Genomic DNA, 20,701 nt, shown 5'->3' with positions numbered 1-20,701 from the left:
AATATTGCGTGCAATTCTGGTCTCCTTCCTTTCGGAAAGATGTTGTGAAACTTGAAAGGGTTCAGAAAAGATTTACAAGGATGTTGCCAGGGTTGGAGGATCTGAGCGACAGGGAGAGTCTGAACAGGCTGGGGCTGTTTTCCCTGGTGCGTCGGAGGCTGAGGGATGACCTTATAGAGGTTTACAAAATTATGAGGGGTATGGATGGGATAAATAGACAAAGTCTTTTCCCTGAGGTTGGGGAGACCAGAACTAGAGGGCATAGGTTTAGCGTGAGAGGGAACGATATAAAAGAGACCTAAGGGGCAACCTTTTTACGCAGAGGGTGGTATGTGTATAGAATGAGCTGCCAGAGGATGTGGTGGAGGCTGGTACAATTGCAACATTTAAAAGGCATTTGGATGGGTATATGAATAGGAAGGGTTTGGAGGGATATGGGCAGGGTGCTGGCAGGTGGGACTAGATTGGTTTGGGATATCTGGTCGGCGCGGACGGGTTGGATCAAAGGGTCTGTTTCCATGCTGTACATCTCTATGACTCTATGATACATTGTACCCAGAGGTTGGTGGGGTGGAAGATGAGGACCAAAGGGTTCTGTCCTTGTTACAATTGGAAGTGTGGGGTTCAAGGGCAGATGTGCAAGAAGTGGAGGAGATGTGCGAAAGGGCATCATTGACTATGTGGAAAGTAAAATTGCGGTGCTTGAAGAAGGAGGCCATCTGGGATGTTCTATGGTGGAATTGATCCTCTTGGCAGAAGCAGAGGATTTGAGAATAAGTGATAGCGTTTTACAGGAGAGAGGGTGGGAGGGGGTGTTGTCCAGGTAGCTGTGGGAGTTGGTGGGCTTGAATCGAGTTGAGTTGGTCACCTGAAATAGAGACGGAGAGGTCCAGGAAGGGGAAGGTGATGTCCGGGATGGCCCAGGTGAACTTGAGGTCAGGGTGGAAGGTGCTCATGAAGTTAATGAACTACTCAACCTCCTCGTGGGATCACGAGGTGGTGCCAATCAGTGTGGTGGGGTTACATGTAGTGCAACATGAACCCAAGATCACAGTGGAGGCCATCTTCATGGGTACGGAACTTGGCTATCCATTTCTGCTTATTTGTACATCTCAAAGGTTGCCTTGGAGGACGCTTACTCGAAGATCAGAGACTGAATGCCTTTGACCGCTGAAGTGCTCCCTGAATGGTTAGACTCTTGGCATGCAACTCTTATGCCTATTGTCTTATTCCAGTAATTTGGTTTGTCTCCAACACTACCTTTTTTTTGTAATTATCTCTCTGCCACATTTAATCAGACTAAAGGTCTTCCCGTTGCTTGTTATTTGGCTGTTGACACTTTACTCACATCATTCTGACACCTGCAGAGATTTATTATTCGACACTCCACTCACACCGTTTGTCTGATTTTTTGAGCTCTCTGCCCTTGATCCCTCTGCCTCGAAATTCTGCCTCTGTGTGTGTTTCTCTCATTTCACATGACAAAGGGGCTACGCTCTGAAATCTTGTGATTTCAAATAAACCTGTTGGACTATAATCTAGTGTCATGTGACTTCTGACGTTGTCCACCCCAGTCCAACACCGGCACCTCCACATATAGGCCATGATTCCAACCTGTTTTCCCAAGCAGATGACAGAGAAAGTGGTATTCTCCTTCTTAAACTATCTGTTCAGGCCTTTGTTTTCATTGGGGTCAAAAAGACACTTTGATACTGGACCTGAATAGAGATGCAGCTGTGGTTTTTCTGCCACAACTGTTTTATTTTTAGATACCACTGTCACCAGCTTGGTTTCAGTCCTTTCTCTATGCTAAGTTTAGGATTTAATTATCAGTGTTAAAAAGGTAGACCATTGGTGAATCTAAACAGAAGAGGCAATTGTCTTAGATAACACGGTAGATTATTGGCTGATAGCATTAATTACTGTTTATATTAATTTGCTCAAGATAATTACTAAGGACTCATTGGTGCTGTATGGAATACATGTTTCCTTTGGATACTTTACAGAACTCTGTGTCCATGCGAATTTGTAGGCTCATGTTTACTAGAATGTGGTTATGTCATTTTTGGTAGGTTTCATGGAGGGTTTCTCTCTGCATTCCAGTTTTTTGTCTCCAATTCCCCAAATTGATTTCCCCAATATCCTTAACACAACAGGAACCTCCCCACTCCCCCACCCGACTTTCATTCATCCTGACTGTGACCAACCCCACTGACTGACTTTGATGGGCCCCTGACTAATCTGTGCGCACCTCCCTGACTGAGTTACTGCAAATTCCCATATTATTTGCACAAGACTTGCAGGACTGACCGAGAAACAGACAGTCCAAAGATGTGCAGGTTAGATGAATTGGCCCTGCTAAATTGCCTGAAGTGTTAGGTGAAGGGGTAAATGTAGGGGAATGGGTCTGGGTGGGTTGCTCTTCGGAGGGTCGGTGTGGACTTGTTGGGCCAAAGGGCCTGTTTCCATACTGTAAGTAATCTAATCTCATGGTGTGGCTACCCCCTCCCTGATCACCCTAATTAGGCAACTGACCACGTCCAAGTCATGGCCTGAAATTGATCGAAGCTCTTGTCTGATTGTACGGGGCAACCCCTGACTCAAGGCAGCCTTCTTCACTTGACCGAGGATTACTTCCCTTCGTCTAGTTGAGGTATATACAGTGTTTTGTCATGTAAGCTGTTGCAACATACTATGGCTATTAGATTGACATAGCATGGTGTTGTAAAGCAAGACTCCACCTCCGTGACTGATTACTGCTGATAACCATAACAAGCTGCTTGGTGTTGTGCCTCCACTAAGCAACAATAAAAGACAGAAATACTTTGATCCTTTAAGGGGGGAAAAGTGAAAAAGGCAAGGCAGGGACTCTGTGAGCATTAAAGTTGGCACAAGGAGACTGAGTGCCCTGAGAGTGAGGGAGCAGCTCCAAGATGTCGCCTGGTCCAAACCATGAACTGGGAGACTGTCTATGTGCAAAATGTCCTGGCAGCAGCATTCCAATAAGAGGTGCTGTGCACTCCATATACAGAATTAAAGTATAGAACCATTTTAGAAGTGGATTGGAGACATGCTGTGGAAGTTTGATGAGCTGCTCTATGTTGGATGCCAATGGCTGTGGCTGTGGGGTGCTTGCGTTGCTCTCTATGGAGTATACCCTTAGATATCCAAGGTGGAGATCCAGAGAAGCAAGCAGCAAACTGGACACTCTAGACAAAAGCTTTGAGTTTCATGTTCAAAAGTGTTGTTGTCTTGTTTTTATCTAGTTAGTGGGAGAGTGGGAAACTCCATATTAATGAGGAGAGATTTGGTAATAATGAGATGTTAATACATGCTAATGCCTGCAAAAAGGCCTTCAGCTGCTCACTCATGAGAATCTCATCTCAATGTTCAATATTTGGCTGGAGAATGGGGCATTTTGCTCTTGAAAAACTCTTCTCTGGCCCTCTTGCTTTTCCCAACTCTGAGACCAATGTCTGTGTTATTTAATGTCTGAGAAGATTTTGTTCTTCACAACGTCATCAAGTTGGATGGAGTTCAATGTACCATAAACAATAACTCCTTCAGAACCTTATACAACAAGGTCAAGTTAGCTGGGAAAGGAATCCAGACCAGGAGAAGCTTGAAAAGGGCAAGGCTATTTAATAACTTTTATTATTGTTGTTCTGGAGTCAGGTGTGGAAAGGAGGTTCCTCTGAAACTTATGAAACCTCTCCTGCCTAGATATTCACGCGAGATCAGGATGCAGACCCAAAATCCCTTTGCTGTGACTGTTCTGAATATCCAGGGTCCCTATCTTAATCTTGTGCCCCATGCACTACACTCATACCCGCCAGTGTTTTTTCTAAATTCTTTGTGGGATGAGGGCATTAGTGCCTAAGCCCAGAGGGCAATCAAAATTCAACCACATTGCTGTGGATCTGAAGTCCCATGTAGGTCAGACCAGGTAAGGATGGCAGTTAGGAGTTCCCCAGATAGGTTATTCCAACAATTGGCAATGGTTCCATGGTTTTCATTAGACTCTTAATTCCAGATTTGTATTGATTTCAAACTTCACCATCTGCTATGGCAGGACTTGAGCCTGTGTGCTCAGAACATTACCCGGGTCTCCGGATTAACAGTCCAGCGATAATACCACTAGGTCTCCCCTTTCTGACCTCTTCCTGCATGAACAGATGAAGAACATGAAACAGTACAGCACTGGAATGGGCCTTCAGCCCACCATGTTGTGTCGAACATGATGCCAAATTAAACTCATCCCTTCTGCCTGCTTTTGGTCCATATCTTTCTGCTTCTTGCATATCCATTTCTTATCTAAAAGTCCCTCAAACACCCCCAATAGTATCTGCCTCCACCACTACACCTGGTAGTGTGTTCCAGACTCCAGTACTGTCTTTGTAAAAAGCACTTGCCCCTCACATCTCCTTTGAACTTACCCCCTCTCACCTTAAATCCATGCCCCCTAGTTTTAGACATTTCAAGAGTAGGAGTTAAAACTCCTGCTTCTTTCCGTATTTCAGGACCCAGGGCTACAGAATCAGTATTCACCAAGTAAATGATGGGCACAAAAATTACAATGATGTAGAAATATTACCATTTTATTAGCAGATCACAGGTTGAAAATATTTCATAACAGCTTAATTATTAAAATTGAAGGTGGCTATACATATAATTTTACCATCTTTGATTACCATTAACTGTCAAATCATTTTTACAGCACTTTTGCAGCTTGTAATTTCCTGATAATAATGGCTCTTTATAACAAAATGGATTTGTCTTAATATATAGATAAGAACCATAGTGTTGGAGCTTTGATAGAAAAACAGAAGTTCTTCAGAAAGAAAAAAATGAAAACACATGACCTGGAATTAGAAAATATTCACTCAAATGATGCATTCAAAAATGACTAATCTGTGTATTGTAAGAGCTGTAAAATTTATAAGGAAAGGTTAATTAGTACATTGACTGACTGCTGTTGGGAAAGCTGTTTGGTCGGATTCAAAGCCAAAAATTGAAGATTCCCCTGAATAAGATAAGACTTCAAGCTGCTGTCCCTGGTTATTCATTCATTATGTTTTCCCCAACATTAGCCAAGTGCTTATAAGGCCTCCTTTGGAAGAAAAATTAACTATCAACTCATTTAAAACTTACTTTTTAAAGATGACCTCTCCTTGTAAGAATTCCGCTTTTGTTGGTTGGCAATGTCGTGTGCCACTGAGATAATTTAATAGAAGTTTGTCCTGGAAATCATTGTCAGCATTGCATGTTTGCATGCTTATGAAGCTGGATCATTTCCAGCTCTGGCTTCCATGCCGTTGTGCTTTAATCAACCCTCAGTCCTTTTATTTCTGTATAAAACATGCTACAATGCTGATTATTAACACAGCTACAGGAAAAGGGAGAATCAAAATCACCAGAAAAGACACAGACCTCACAACTTATAAGCATTTTCTCAGCAGCATAATGATTGATCATTAACAAATGGACATTCTCCTTCAACATAATAGGAGCTCGAAAGACTATGCTGGCTAATAATAAAAAGATAAAAATTAAACTTTATATAATCTCAAAGCTTGTCAGAGAATGAAAACTGAAAATTTCTGCTACTTTATATTAATTAATTAATTTGTGACCTTAGGAGGTCCCTCTTTCAAAATATGGAACACTTAATCTCCGAAAGCAAAGACCTTTGAAGTCTGAATGTTGATCTATTGAAAGGTCTCACCTTTCTGCTATCTGTGCTGAACATATGGTAAGCAATAATTAAATCCAGTAAACATTCATTCATTGACTATCTTTAAAGTCCTGATTTTCTCTAACTAAATGTTGTGTGTCATTGTGAAAATGTCTTCCTCTACTTTCTTGACTAGAATGGTGTCTTAATTCAATTAATAATTGAGAACAAGACAATGGCAAATACACAAACAATAGTTCAAATAAACCAGAAATTAAATGTTTGATTGTATCATATAATTGCAGAATGAAACCTCTAAAGACCAGTAAACCAATATAATTTAATCCTATTGGCATGTTAAGAAAGGAGAACTCATACATAATAGTTTTAACTGGCGCAGCAGGCTTTGTAATAAAAACTGATTCTTAAGTGCATTAATCCTTTTTATAACACAGGTTGCGCAAAGCCATTTTGAAATCTATTTTCAGTGCACAATCAGGCCATTTACTAGAACAGAATTTAGTCTAATTAAAAAGTCCCTTTCACCTCCTCTGTTAAATCCCCAGTCGGATTGTTTCTATCACATTCAGTGTGTTTACAGGTTTTAGGATGAGCTGGCAGATTCGCATGTTGGCACAGCACAAATGAATTCAAGCGACATGCTGAAAGGTTTATAGTTAGAGCACTGCTGTTTAACCAGTCCCTACAAATTTGGAAAAAAAGTGTTGTCAGGCACTGGATTTTCAATCTGCAGTCATGTTGATTTTAATCTGTGCTTGTCTCAGGTTCATAATACGAGTAAACATTCCTTCTCACTGGATTGAAGCATGGTAGAAGGATGTAGCAAAGAAACAGGCTATTTGGCCTCTTTGAGTCTGTACAAGAGTTATTCAGTTAGTCTCCTTTTGTCGCTTATAAATTAATCTGCTTTCATCACCGTTTCAGGCACAGAATTCCAGAGGAACATGAAAAGAAGTCTGCTCCCCTCTGTATTTTTCAGTCTGTTGTGCATTTCATGCCAGCATTCAGAGACCTGTAGGTATACGAGAGAACACTGTGTTAGATGTTTTCCTGTCATAGTCAACAGTGCAGAAAAACCTACAAATTGGTGTAACTGACAATGGCTCAGAGTGGGCAGAATCTGATTATTCACCAGAGGAGGCTGCAGAAGTTGGTGGGTGGGGATATTTGGAAATTTGTGCCTCAACTCAACTTCCCAACACATTCAAGCTTCAAACACTTTTGCTCAAGGCAGGTTCACAGTGACAGCAGCTGTTGGGGAGGCAATGGCTCAGTGGTATTATTCCAGAAACTCAGCTAATATTCTGGGGGATTAGGGTTTGAATCCCACCACAATAGTGGAATCTGAACTCATTAAAAAGTATCTGGAATTAAGAATCGACCAACGTTCATGAAGCCATTGTTGATTGTCGGAGAAAATGCCCTTCAGGGGGAAATAAATCTGCTTTCCACACCTGGTCTGGCCTATGAGTGACTCTCGACCCACAGCAATGTAGCTAACTCTCTGAAATGGCCTAGCAAGCCACTCCATTCTATCAATTGCTAAAAAATCTCAAAGAAATAAAACCAGATGGACCACCTGACATCGACGTGATACCAGAAAAGACAACAGCAGAAACAGCCATGTTGACCCTGCAAAGTACTCCTCCCTCCCATCTTGGGGTTTGCGCCAAAACTGGGAGAGCTGTCTCAGACTAGTCACACAACAACCTGACATAGTGATATTCATGAAATCATAACTTATAGACAATGAACCAAGACACCATCATCACCATCCCTGGAAACGTCCTTACAGACCCAGCAGAGGGGGCAGCACAATGGTGTGCAGTTTGGAGGGAGTTGCCCTGGAAGTCCTCAACATTGACTCTGGACACCATGAATTCTCACATCTTCAGGTTAAACATGGGCAAGGAAACCTCCTGCTGATTACCATGTACTATCCTCCTTCAGCTGATGCATCTATACTCCTCCACGTTGAGCAACACTTGGAGGAAGCACAGAGGATGGCAAGGACACAAAATTTACTCTGGATGGGGGATTTCAATGTCCATCAAGAGTGACTCAGCAGCAACACGACCGATCAAGCTGATTGGGTTCTAGAGCTCGTAGCTGCTAGACTGGGTCAGCAGGATGCGGTGAGGGAACCAACAAGAGGGAAAATAAAGATTAGTCACCTGAGAGTTCTGATTGTAGGCAGCAGGTTTGAGAGATCCCATCAATATCAACTGATCCCTGAGGAAGGAGCTAAAGGTGAAGAAATAGAGAGCTGTTGGGACTTTGACAGTCATTAGCAATGTTTGCTCACTTGGTCCATTTGACACAAGAAGTCTTTTGGATGTAGGTTTGCTTGCCGAGCTGAAAGATTCATTTTCAGATGTTTCGTCACCATACTAGGTAAGATCTTTGGTGAGCCTTCAAATAAGCATTGGTGGTGTAGCCTGTTTTCTATTTATATGTTTGCATTTCCTAGGGTTGGTGATGTCATTTCCTGTGGTGACATCCTTTCCAATGGTGATGTTATTTCCTATTCTTTTTCTCACAGGGTGGTAAATGGGATCCAAGTCAATGGGTTTGTTGATAGACTTCTGGTTGGAATGCCATGCTTCTAGGAATTCTTGTGCGTGTCTCTGGCTTGTCCTAGGATGTATGTGTTGTCCCAGTTGAAGTGGTGTCCTTCCTCATCTGTATGTCAGGGTACTAGTCAACACATTGATTTGGATCCCATTTACCACCCTCTGAGGAAAAGAGCAGGAAATGACACCACCACTGGAAATGACGTCACCACAGGGAATGACACCAACCTTAGGAAATACAAACATATAAATAGCTACACCACCGGTGCTTCATTTGGAGGCTCATTGAAGATGTTACCTAGTATGGTGGCAAAACGTCTGAAAACGAACCTTCCAGCTCATTGAGCAAACCTACATCCAGAACCTCAACCGGAGCTACAAAGTTTCTCAAAACCCGCTAACAAGAAGTCTTCTTTTAGCTGGGCACCTGATGAAAATCCTCAAACTTCCTGAAGCATTAGTGTATTGCCAAGTCCAGGAAGGTTTTCCTCTACTTTAGCCTCTGAGGAGCCATAGCTGAGAGCCCGAATAGCCCTCCCCGTGGAGGTACTTGTTGAAGAGAAGGCTGCAGCTGCTGTCACTAATGTTGCCTTTCATGGTCTCTCATCTGAGGTCCAAGGTAAAGCCACATATGTGGTCGGCTGCTGAAAAGCTGACAGCTGGGAAATATAGATCAAAGTAATGAAAGCACACTTACTGGACTTGTAAAGAGAGTAAAAGCCTTTCACCTCAGCATGAAGCATAGATCATGGTGTTTAAAGCATTTGTTGCCCGTCACTTGCCGAGGCACCTCAGGTCTCTAGTAAGTTGCCGGAAGACTGGGTAATCTGTGCGTACAACATTAAAGAAGCAGAAAATCAGCAGTTTGCATATGAAAATTGCTGACTTGTCTGTCTCACAGGACCAAATGTACAGGTTAAAGACGGAAGCTTCTGCTGGCGTCCTGCCAAACTGGCAATTTCTGCCCTTTTAACCTGCCATCCACTCTAAAATCCACCCACCTTGTCAGGTTAAAAGCCCTTTCATACCTTCAATCGAATATTGATGGATTAGCAAGAGTTCAGAGAGGCATGAGTTGAGACCTGCCGAGCTGAATTTGTTTTTATTGGAACAAAGCCAGTAAGAAGGTGTTGGCAAGTAAAATCCAGGTCTTTGAAGCAGTGAGGCATAGGATGTGGGTGTAAGCAAGTAAAAATGTATGGATTGTGACCTTACTGCCAGGTTATAAAAGAACAAACTTCAGCCAAGACTCAATATTAGGATAACAAGAACTCCCCTGCAGGTAGATGGATTTGTGGAGCAGCTTCTCAGCTAAAACAATGTCAAATAATATATAGAAAAAGTGCAGATGCATATCTGAGTTGCAGCAAATTTAGTGATAATAGAGTTAGATAAATATTAAAGATAGTAAAACTGTAGGATGTGTTGGTTTCAGTAATGTTGGTTCGAATAGAATAACAGAGCTGTTGAGATGAAATACTCTTGGGTTTATTCAATAATAAATTCATGAGTGTGTATAAATGTAGGCAGAATTTTCCTTCAGGTGATTAAATTGTTCTGAGGAAAGACTAATCAGTTATAACCTATTTTTCTTCTAATCAGGTATGTTCTGTGATACATTGGGCTATGGTCTATTGGCATTATCGCAGGACTGTTAATCCAGAGACCCAGATAATGTTCTGGGGACCTGGGTTTGAATCCTGCCATGGCAGGAATTTGAATTCAATTTTAAAAATTTGGAATTAAAAGACTAATGATGCCCATGAATCCATTGCTGATTGTCGGAAAAACTAATGTCCTTTAGGGAAGGAAACTGCCATCCTTATGTGGTCTGGTCTGTTGTGGTTCTGTTCGCCGAGCTGGAAGTTTTTGTTGCAAACGTTTCGTCCCCTGGCTAGGCAACATCATCAGTGCTTGGGAGCCTCCAAGCTGCTCAGTGACACCCTCATCCTGAAAATGAATAATTTTTTTTAAGAAAGACTCTGGAAGGGTTATTCTAAGGAATGTCATAAATACCACTCATAATAATGATGTATGTGGACATATGGACAGAAGCTTTTAAGATCACTGAGGAGGCAGACCTAATGTCCAATCCTCCTCAAAGTCTCTCTGTGATAGACTCTATTGCATTAATGTGACCTGTAACTAGATGCTAACATACAATAAACTTGATCTTATTAATTATGGAGACTCTTATGGTTAGACCAGGAGGTGGTTTTCCTCCACCACACGGCAGAGATAGCATAGTGGCTCAGTGGTTGACACTGCTACCTCACAATGCCAAAGACCCAGGTTCAATTCCAGCCTCAGGCAACTGCCTGTGCGTAGTTTGTATGTTTCCCCCCATGTCAGCAAGGGTTTCCTCTGGGTGCTCCTGATTGCTCCCACAGTCCAGAGGTTAGGTGGATTGGCCATACTAAATTGTCCAAGGATGTGGAGGTTAGGTGGATTAGTCATGGGAAGTGAAGGGTTACAGGGATAGTGTAAGGAAGTGAGTCCAGGTGGGATGCTCTTTGGAGGATTGGTGTAGACTCAATCAAGCAAATGACCTGCTTCTACACTGTAGGGATTCTATGACACAAGACCAAGTAGAACCTGTAGTTTCCTATATGGTGGCTAGGGGTATGGCACGATGACTCAGTGGTTAGCACTGCTGCCTCACAGCAGAGACCCTGGTTTGATTCCAGCGTTGGGTGGCTGTCTGTCTGGAGCTTGCACATTCTCCCCGTGTCTGCGTAGGCTTTCCCCCACAATCCAAAGATGTGCTGGTTGGGTGAATTGACCATGCTAAATTGCCCATACTGTTCAGGGATGTGCAGATTAGGGGCATTTGTCAGGGGTAAATGTAGAGTAATAGGTTGGGGAAATGGGTCTGGGTGGGATACTTTTCAGAGTGTTGGTGTGGAAAAATGGTTGGGCCAAAATGACCTGGTTCCATACTGTAGAGATTCTAAGATTCTTAAAGAGGATGGTGGCAGCACATTTCATCACGATCAGCAGTTCCTATACAGTGTGGTAAACTGGCATGTCTAATACAACACACTCTACAAAGTCTGAAATTGTTGGACATGATGCACCAAATGGCAATTTCTTATATTGTGTTTCTTTCTTGATTTTATATGAATTTTGGTTTTAATTATTTCCCATGCATCCACTGATGTTGCATCCTATCTTCAGAGTAGGTAACAAACAATCAATGTGGATGTTGTAATGCAAAGGCTTCACTCAGTTTGCATTGTTGCAAAGATTTAGATTGCATGTTATTACCTAATACTCACAGCACAGAGCCAGGCATTTAGAATAAAAGGTTCATGCTGGTGATTATTGTTTTATACCATCACCAGATTTGGTGTTTCAGGCAAGATCAGTATTTCTTGCCCATCACCTCTTGGCCGTATCAAAAAAACTAAAAAAAAACTGTGGATACTGAAATCCTAAACAAAAGCAAAACTTGCTATCAAAGGTTCCGCAGGTTGGGCAGCATCTGTGGATAGAAAGCAGAGTTAATGTTTCAGATCCAGTGACCCTTCTTCAGTTCTGATGAGCTTTTCCAGGGATTTTTGTTTATGTTTCTAATTGCCCTGAACTGAGTTGCCTGCTTGACATTTCAGTGAAGGGAAGTAAAAGTTAACTACATCACTGTGGGCCTGGAGTTACATGTACGCTAACAGAATTCTTTTCCTGAACGGAATTAGTGGATCAGAACAATCAATAATCATTGTCATTAAGACGGAATTAAGTCTATCTTAGATTTATGAATCAAATTAAAATTGCCATGTCATGGTACGGTTTGAACCAAAGCATTAGCTGAGTTTCTGGATTACAAGGCAAGCAACACTGTATCATCAACTCTCCAGTTTATGCATCACACTGATCCTCTTCCATCCTTTATCTAATTTTTTATTGACATATCTGTTTATTTGTTTCACTGTCTTGTGTTTATCTATCTTTCTTTTAAATGCTTCTATACTCACGATATGAACAGCTCTCTGTTGTAATGAATACCACGTGTGAATCATTCTCTGGGTAAACAAATTTCTCCTGACTTCTCGATTGAATTTCTTAGTAACTGCTTTATATTAATGATTCTTATTTTTTGTCTTGTCAGCAAATGGAAACATGCCATCTAACAAACACTTTCCTAATCTTCAAGACCTGTATCAGGTCACATTCTGTTGTTCCTGTCCTTCAGAAAAGGTGCCAGCTTATTAACCTTTCATGTGAAGCATTCTATTAACATTGTAACCATTTTTTAAAAACCTGTTCTCTAGTCCTGCTGTATCCATTTTATATTATGATGGTGGAATTTTATATATCCCTAACCATTTCTCCCTCCTCCTCGCAACTGACAACTTCTGCAGTTTTATTCCTCTATCCCATTTAAACCTTTTCTTAGCAGCAGAGCGATTGTAGATTAAAATGAATTATACTATTCCCACTAAGGATAGCTAGTGAATATGTGTGCTATGTCATAGTGATGTAGATTACATGGAACTGGAGTGTGGGTTTGTATGAATTCATCCAAATCATTAACATGGATTGTAACCAGCTTAGACAGAAGTACTGATCCTTGGGGTTTCTCAATTGTTAAAGCCTGCGAAACCAAATTGTTCTATTTATTCTCATTTTCCACCTTGGAAGCCAACACTCACAGCTTCATCATTCTTTACCACTTGTGGGAAAATGCTTGGTGGAAAAATTATAATTAAGTTCAGCAATTTACTTCCCCATTGGTGACCAAGGGAATATCTTTCAGTCTCGAGCCTTGAAAATAAATGCATGGTCTGGGTCTTCTAGAATCTGTTCTTATGTTCGGTCTGCATGTAGGGTGATTTGGGCATGATGGTGGCATTATAAATAACAGTTGGGCCAGCAATGCCTAAACTAACCCTGCAGTCATGGCTCTATTGCCAGGCACTCTTTTACCAGACCATTGACTTGTGTGGCATCAAAACTCCAGGTACCAATGAGGTTTGCAGAGCCTTTGGAATGGGATTGATCCTCCAACGTACTGAATTGGAAAACAATGACTACGTCAATATTAGAGCTCAATGTCTCCAAATCCTTAGTGTAAGCAATTGTGAGATATTCCCAAAATGTGAACATGGCTATTCACATCCCTCTTCAAAAATGACTAATTTCACTACTTCTATTGAGTTCTTTTTAAATTAGAATATAATTTGATGTACTCTTTAATTTGAAGTAATTTATTTTAAATTATCTGTTGATTTTAAATTAAATTCATACACAAACAACTCCTGTAGTGCATTATTGAAATTGATTTATGTAAAGTCAAATAGAGAGATCTATAGAGAATTTTAACTTCCTCAGGATATCCCTTCAAAGCTCTTGAGTCATGGTATTGAACTATAATGATCACTGTTAATTGGTTATGCACAGCAGTCAATGTGCAAACAGCAAAACACATTATAATATATTTTGGTGATACTATTGGGGAATGAACATTGATCAAAACAACTGGGATTGCTTTCTTCACAAATGTGCAATGGATTTTTTTTTATACACTGGACAAACAGTTAGAATCTGAATTTAAGTTTTCACCCCAAGTATGGCCACTGCTTGTACTTCCATAGAACTTCACCAATGTATCAAGTTAAGTGAAGTGTATGTGAGGAGGTATTTCTGACTTAAAATGCCAATGTTATCACTGAGCTAATGGAGATTTGAGTAAACACTTTAAATGAATAGGTTTAGCCTACAGCCATCAGTATGGCTACTGGCAAGAAAACTTTTGTCAAGCTATTCCAACAGCCAAGTGGTGGTAGGAGCAGTGCAAACTGGAGTTGTGTATTGAAATCATGTGGAATTCCTTGGGGAAATCTGAACTTCTAAGAAGCAATTACCCAGCATACACAACCCTTGGAAAAGGCCCCTTAAAAACAAAAGGTTTAGATGGTTCCGACTCAAAGTATGTTCATAGTTACCCAAGAAAACTTATAAAATTAAAAACCTACTCTAACTTCTGTGTAGCTATTGCACCAAATGTCCAACTCATCACTGATCCCCACAATTGTTCCTGTCTAATACCTTACCTTCCTGACCAGAAACCCCCTCCCGCACAACCCAGCCCTCCCCTCAACCCATCCTGACAGCTTTCTGACCCAACCCTGTCAGACTTAGCACCATCACTATTGGTTCTTGACAATCCCCCTCAATCCAACAGTCACCCTTCCCCGCTGATCTTACTTCCATGCCCTGGCACCTCTGCCCTACTCACCCACCAGCTCCCGTTCCCCAATTCCACCCCCCTCCCACACACACACACACACACTCTGAGCTGAACCTGCTGGAAATGACACAAATCTCTTGAGCCAAATCCCACAACAAAATTCTGCTGGCCCGACCTCCCTGGACTCAACTCATGCACCTTCTGCTGACACCCTCTCAGCACCCTGGCCATGACACCTCTGGACTGAATCTTAAGCTCCCACCTGACCTGAAAAACCCCTGTCCTGATCCACACCAATCCAACAACCCTTTGTCCTAACAGTACCTTGTGCCGATTCTGGCTCAACATTGCTTCGACACAGTATGACCCCAACCCAATATCAATCCACACCCCTTCTCCCTTTCTGATCCAACATTCTGCCCCGGCAGGACTCACCATTCTTCCAAGCCAAGCCAGCAGGACTTGAACCCTAACTCACCATGTATATATGTTCACTGACCTCTCTACCTGGCAGCACATCCATGTGGCATCTTAGTTCCCTCACCAAACTGGCATCCTAACCCCACCCTCACCTTCCAGAATTACCCTTTCACAGATGTCGTCAATGTGACTGATGGTGCAACTGAACATTTCAATCACAGAATGTTATACACTTGTTCAAAAAAAGATATTGGTTTCTCCAAGGATCTTTTGTGCTGCTGCGTCTGAAGATTCTTGGACTGACTTGTAACAGGAGGTCACTTTCTGGGCATCTCCAGCATGGAGAAAGGAAAGCAGGTAATTTTTAATCATATCAGGCTTGGAAATCGGGCTTCAGACCCTGATCACATTATCTGTGCTTTGTTTGTTTTGTCTGCTATTCTGTTTTTCTCCACTTTATCCAGAGTGTATACTTCAGCCCATACAAGGTCAGCAGAATGACATCCTTGGCTCCATATACTGCTGATAGATCGCTGTGGTAATAATTTGAAATTATTCCCAGGGGAAGCTCATTTGTGCATTTTTTTGTGTTGCTTTTCTATTTGATTGTGTATCAACAGGATGCTGCATGACTTCCTCATTTTAATGACCTAAACAAGAAACAACTGTACCATTGTAACCAATCCCCTGAGAATGGTTGTTAATCCATTTCAGAAGAGGTTAGAATGCTCAGAACAGTGATAAACAGGCTACTTAAATAATATTTTCCACCTCATTCTGGTTATTAATACTTCTTCTAAAACTTTCAAAACTGTCAGTTCTATGAATATCTCTGATTGTAACAGCAACTTTCTGGCTCAGATTTCTAGAACTGGACCAAAGCAGCTGAGTGTTCTCTTTCTTCTTTCATGTTGAATACTTCTTTTCCACCATCAACTTCAGTGGAGGCTCGTGCATTGAATCAGCAGGTAAAATTAAAATGGAATAAATAAGTCCCAAGAGAATACTGTGTGTTTATTTATATCCTGCAATGTCTTCAGCAACAGAGCTGAGAAGATTCATTCCTCAACTAATGCGAACATATAGACATGTACATTATGTTATACCTGTTCCTAGTCACCGTGAAGGAAATTGTGAGCAACATCTTCCTACCTCCAATCTAATAGCTGCATGTGTTCTCATGTAGCAAAGTTAAATAGACTTATTACAGGTTCCCCCTGTCCATCTGTGTCACCTGAGCTAATTATTGTGACACTTCAAAGGTCTTTGTGATAAGCTTCTCCTGTCCATCAGTCTGTGAGTAACTGCCTGAAATAGTATGGTCTGATAGGAGTCCTTATTAAGATGCTCTTGTCTATCTGTCAGTGACTAACTATGCCTGTAACGGTGAGGCTTGAAAGGATCTATTACCAGCTGTCCTTATCCATCTATCTGGATATCACTGGCTAGGAGTTTGGAATCAGATGATTGTACAATCTTTCAGTAGAAAGATTGTTTCCTGGGATTCCTTTTCGTTAAAATAGCTTAAATGGAGGGCTAGTTTTCTTCAAGAAATTTTGTAATATTTCACTCTTAAGAATTTGGCTGTATAAAAAGCAAGAAATTTAAACTAAAAACATATTATGAGTTCAAAATATCTTTTATAGGGACCTTTCTACACTTTATAAGTTCAGACATAAAGAATAGTAGTCCAGCCACACACTACACACTTGTTTCTGTTTTATCAGGATCTCCTGCGTTAATCAGGGTTGCTTTTAAAGATATGCAAAAGCAGTGGTAGACTCACACTTGTGGTGAGAATACAAGAGTGAAGTGAATGTTCGACAAGTTTCTGGGTGGGACAATTTACACAATGATTAAGACTTTGGAATTGGAAGCACAATTTCAAACTTTGTGGTCAATGTCAGATTGAGCGATTTAAATAATTAATACGAAAGGCTGGCACAAAGTGCAAAAAAAGGTAATAAACTGAGAGACTGTGTATGTAACTGGAAAATAAACTTCAGTAAAGGAAGGTACCAGGTGGAATACAGGGGTCACTCACTCAATGTGAGATCTGTACTCTTGACAGAACAGTCCCTGTTTTTGCTGAAAATGATTATATTTAGAAGAAGGTGGGGACATCTTATTTGGAGTCCCACAGACCTAGCCTGCTGTTCGATGTGATCTAATGTCATGATTATGTACCACTCTCAGATATGTTTAATAGCTTTTCTTCAATACATTCCCTTCGTACTACATTTTTTCAATTGTCTTTTAAACGATACCCAATCATCCCTTTCTACATTAATGACCTGTATCCACCTGTATCCTCTCTGAAGTCCCTTTCACTTGAGGTACCACCTCCAACAGCATTTTCCTGTTCTCTTGCAGAATGTATAATACTTGCATTAGAGTCATAGAGTCATTGAGATGTACAGCATGGAAACAGACCCTTCGGTCAAACTCGTCCACGCTGACCAGATATCCCAATCCAATCTAGTCCCACCTGCCAGCACCCGGCCCATATCCCTCCAAACCCTTCCTATTCATATACCATCCAAATGCCTTTCAAATGTTGCAATTGTACCAGCCTCCACCATTCCTCTGGCAGCTCGTTCCATACACGTACCAACCTCTGCGTTACAAAGTTGCCCCTTAGGTCCCTTTTATATCTTTCCCCTCTCACCCTAAACCTATGCCCTCTAGTTCTGGACTCCCACACCCCAGGAAAAATACTTTGTCTATTTATCCAATCCATGCCCCTCATAATTTTGTAAACCTCTATAAGGTCATTCATTCTTGTCATTTCCATGGAGGCGAACACTTTGCGAGAGGGAATTGGTAGCTTCTGACCACTGTTGTTGAGACTGGAAATACTCTGAAGGATTTTTGTAATTTATGAATGGTTTCTCTTGCTGTCCCCAGTGGCAAACTATGCAGATCAACAATGTTTGCATGTCAAAAGTGATTGTGATTCACTTTAGACTTAAGGATCTCATTCTCTGGATAACTTTTTATTAGCAGCTTGAGTTTAATCTCCAGGATGGGTGTTGGCTGAGGTTTGAAATTTTTCTTTAACCATGCCAAGCTCACATTGATGTTCTTGATGCTGGCTAGCAAAAAATACCTCCTTTAGGCTTCTTCCTCTGCTGATGTGGCATGATGCACCCTACCTGAAGCTTCTGATCATGACTTTGGTTTGAAGCTCTGAGAGCTCTTTCGTGCATGATTGAAGATTTTGTTCTGTCTGTATAATTCTTGATATATCAGATTCTGTCACTTTAATGGCACGAATAGCTTTTGAAATGTCCCTTGTGTCTTTGCAATTGAGTAAAGGTAACTACAAAGATATAAGGGAGGAGCGGGTCAGAGTTGATTGGAAGGGGAGCCTAGAAGGTGATGGAGCAGCAATGGCAGGGGTTTCTGAGATTAATTCAGGATGCACAGCAGAGATTCATTCCAAGGAAGAAGAAACATACTAAGGGGAGCATGAGACAACCATGGCTCACAAAGGAAGTCAGGGACATCATAAAAGCCAAAGTAAAAATATACAATATGGTGCAGATTATTGGGAAGCCAGAACACCGGGAAGCCTTTTAAAAACCAGCAGAGGATAACTAAAAAAGTAATAAGTGAGGGAGAAGATGAAATGAGAGAGTAAGCTGGCTAATTTGAAAGAAGATTGCAAGAGTTTTAATTTTAGATATCTAAAAAGGTAAGAGAAAGGCAAGAGTGGACTTTGGGCTGCTGGAAAATGAGACTGAAGTAGTAGTAAGGGGAAACGAAGAAATGCCAGAGAAGCTGAACAGGTACTTTGCATCAATTTTCACAGTGGAAGATGCTGATAGCATACCAGAACTTCAAGTTGGGGGACAAAAATGGGTGTAATGGCCATCACGAAGGCAAGAGTGCAGGGGAATCTGAAATATCTGAAGGTGGATACATTAACATATCAGATGGATTACACCCCAGAGTTTTGAAGGAGATACCTGAGCAGATAGTGGAGGCACTGGTGATGTTCTTTCAGGAATCACTGAGTCAGGGAGGTTCACAGAGGACTGGAAAATGGCTAATATAACACAACAGCGCTCCAAAAGTAAGTGCTTCCAATTAAACCTGTTGGACTATAACCTGGTGTGTGATTTTTAACTTTGTACACCCCAGTCCTTCACCAGCATCTCCATATCGTGACTACTATCGACACCACTAACTGCCAGCTTAAAGTGGAGAGGATCTCCAAGATCATACATATCGACACAGACATCAAGTTTCTACAGCAATGCAGGCAACTAGGAAAGATCCCAAAAGGATTATGGATCACGAACCCACTCAAGTCGACCTACAACACAGACTACGCAGAGAGACTTTGCCATCGGACCTCTTGCAAACTGCTCAATCATCTCATGCACCAACTCTACAGCAGGCACCACAACCTGGAAATTCAGATGGAGTCCACACTCACAGCAGTACAATTACGCGATGTTGCCAAACAGAAAAGGCGATAAAACTACACCACGTACAAGCACACCAAGAACAAAAATACTAGAGAAACTTGGCATTCTCACCAGTAACAGCAAAGCCCACCCTGGCACCACAGTGGGCAACGTTATCACTGCAGGAAAGTCGATTGTCAACTTATCGGATCACACCCTTCGACCAGAAGAGATTGGAGTCCTGAGCAGATGTCTCAATTTCTGCCCCACCACCAAAATGGACCCCATGGTTCTTGCAGCAGACACGGAGGAATTCATCAGATGAATGAGACTCTGGGAATTCTTTCAAGATGCCTGCAATGTTTCCAATGAGCCAACTGACGAATCGGAATACTCACCACAGGGATCCGTGGAGAAGCGACCAAAGAAGGAGTCAACTTGGACCCCAAAGAAGGGCTGCTGCCCTGGGCTTGACATGTATGCTCAAACTATAAATGTCAAGTTCATCAGCTGTACCCACAAGGTAGAACAAAACATTACCCATTCACAATGCAACGCCATTCATGCTCTCAAAACCAATCACAACATTGTCATCAAATCAGCAGAGAAAGGAAGAGCCATCATCATTTAGAATAGAACAGATTACTGTAAGGAAATGTACTGACAACTGAACAACCAGGAACACTACGGGCAACTACTGGCTGATCCGACCAAAGTGCACACCCGTGAACTAAACACATTGATCAGGACTTTGGATCCAGTCTTTCAGAGTTCCCTACGCACCCTCATCCCACGTACTTCTCACATAGGTGACTTCTACTGCCTTCCAAAGATACACAAAGCCAATACACCCCCAGGATGTCCCATCGTATCAGGCAATGGGACCCTGTGTAGAACCTCTCTGGCTATGCCGAAGGCATCTTGAAACCCATTGTACAGGGCTTCTGTCGCGACACTACAGATTTCTTACAGAAACTCAGCATCCACGGACCAGTCAAACCAGGAACATTCCTCGTCACAATTGGTGTTTCAGCACTCTACACCAGCATCCCCCACAATGATGGCATCGTGGCAACAACCTCAGTACTCAACACCAACAACTGCCAATCTCCAAGCTCCGTCCTACAACTTAGAACATAGAAGAATACAGCGCAGTACAGGCCCTTTGGCCCTCAATGTTGCGCCGATCCAAGCCCACCTAACCTACACTAGCCCACTATCCTCCATATACCTATCCAATGCCCGCTTAAATGCCCATAATGAGAGAGAGTCCACCACTGCTACTGGCAGGGCATTCCATGAACTCATGATTCGCTGAGTAAAGAACCTACCCCTAACATCTGTCCTATACCTACCACACCTTAATTTAAAGCTATGCCCCCTCGTAATAGCTGACTCCATACGTGGA

Source organism: Chiloscyllium plagiosum, chromosome 11 (assembly GCF_004010195.1).
Source record: "Chiloscyllium plagiosum isolate BGI_BamShark_2017 chromosome 11, ASM401019v2, whole genome shotgun sequence".
Lineage (NCBI taxonomy): Eukaryota > Metazoa > Chordata > Chondrichthyes > Orectolobiformes > Hemiscylliidae > Chiloscyllium > Chiloscyllium plagiosum.
Note: the sequence above shows the minus strand (reverse complement) of the source record.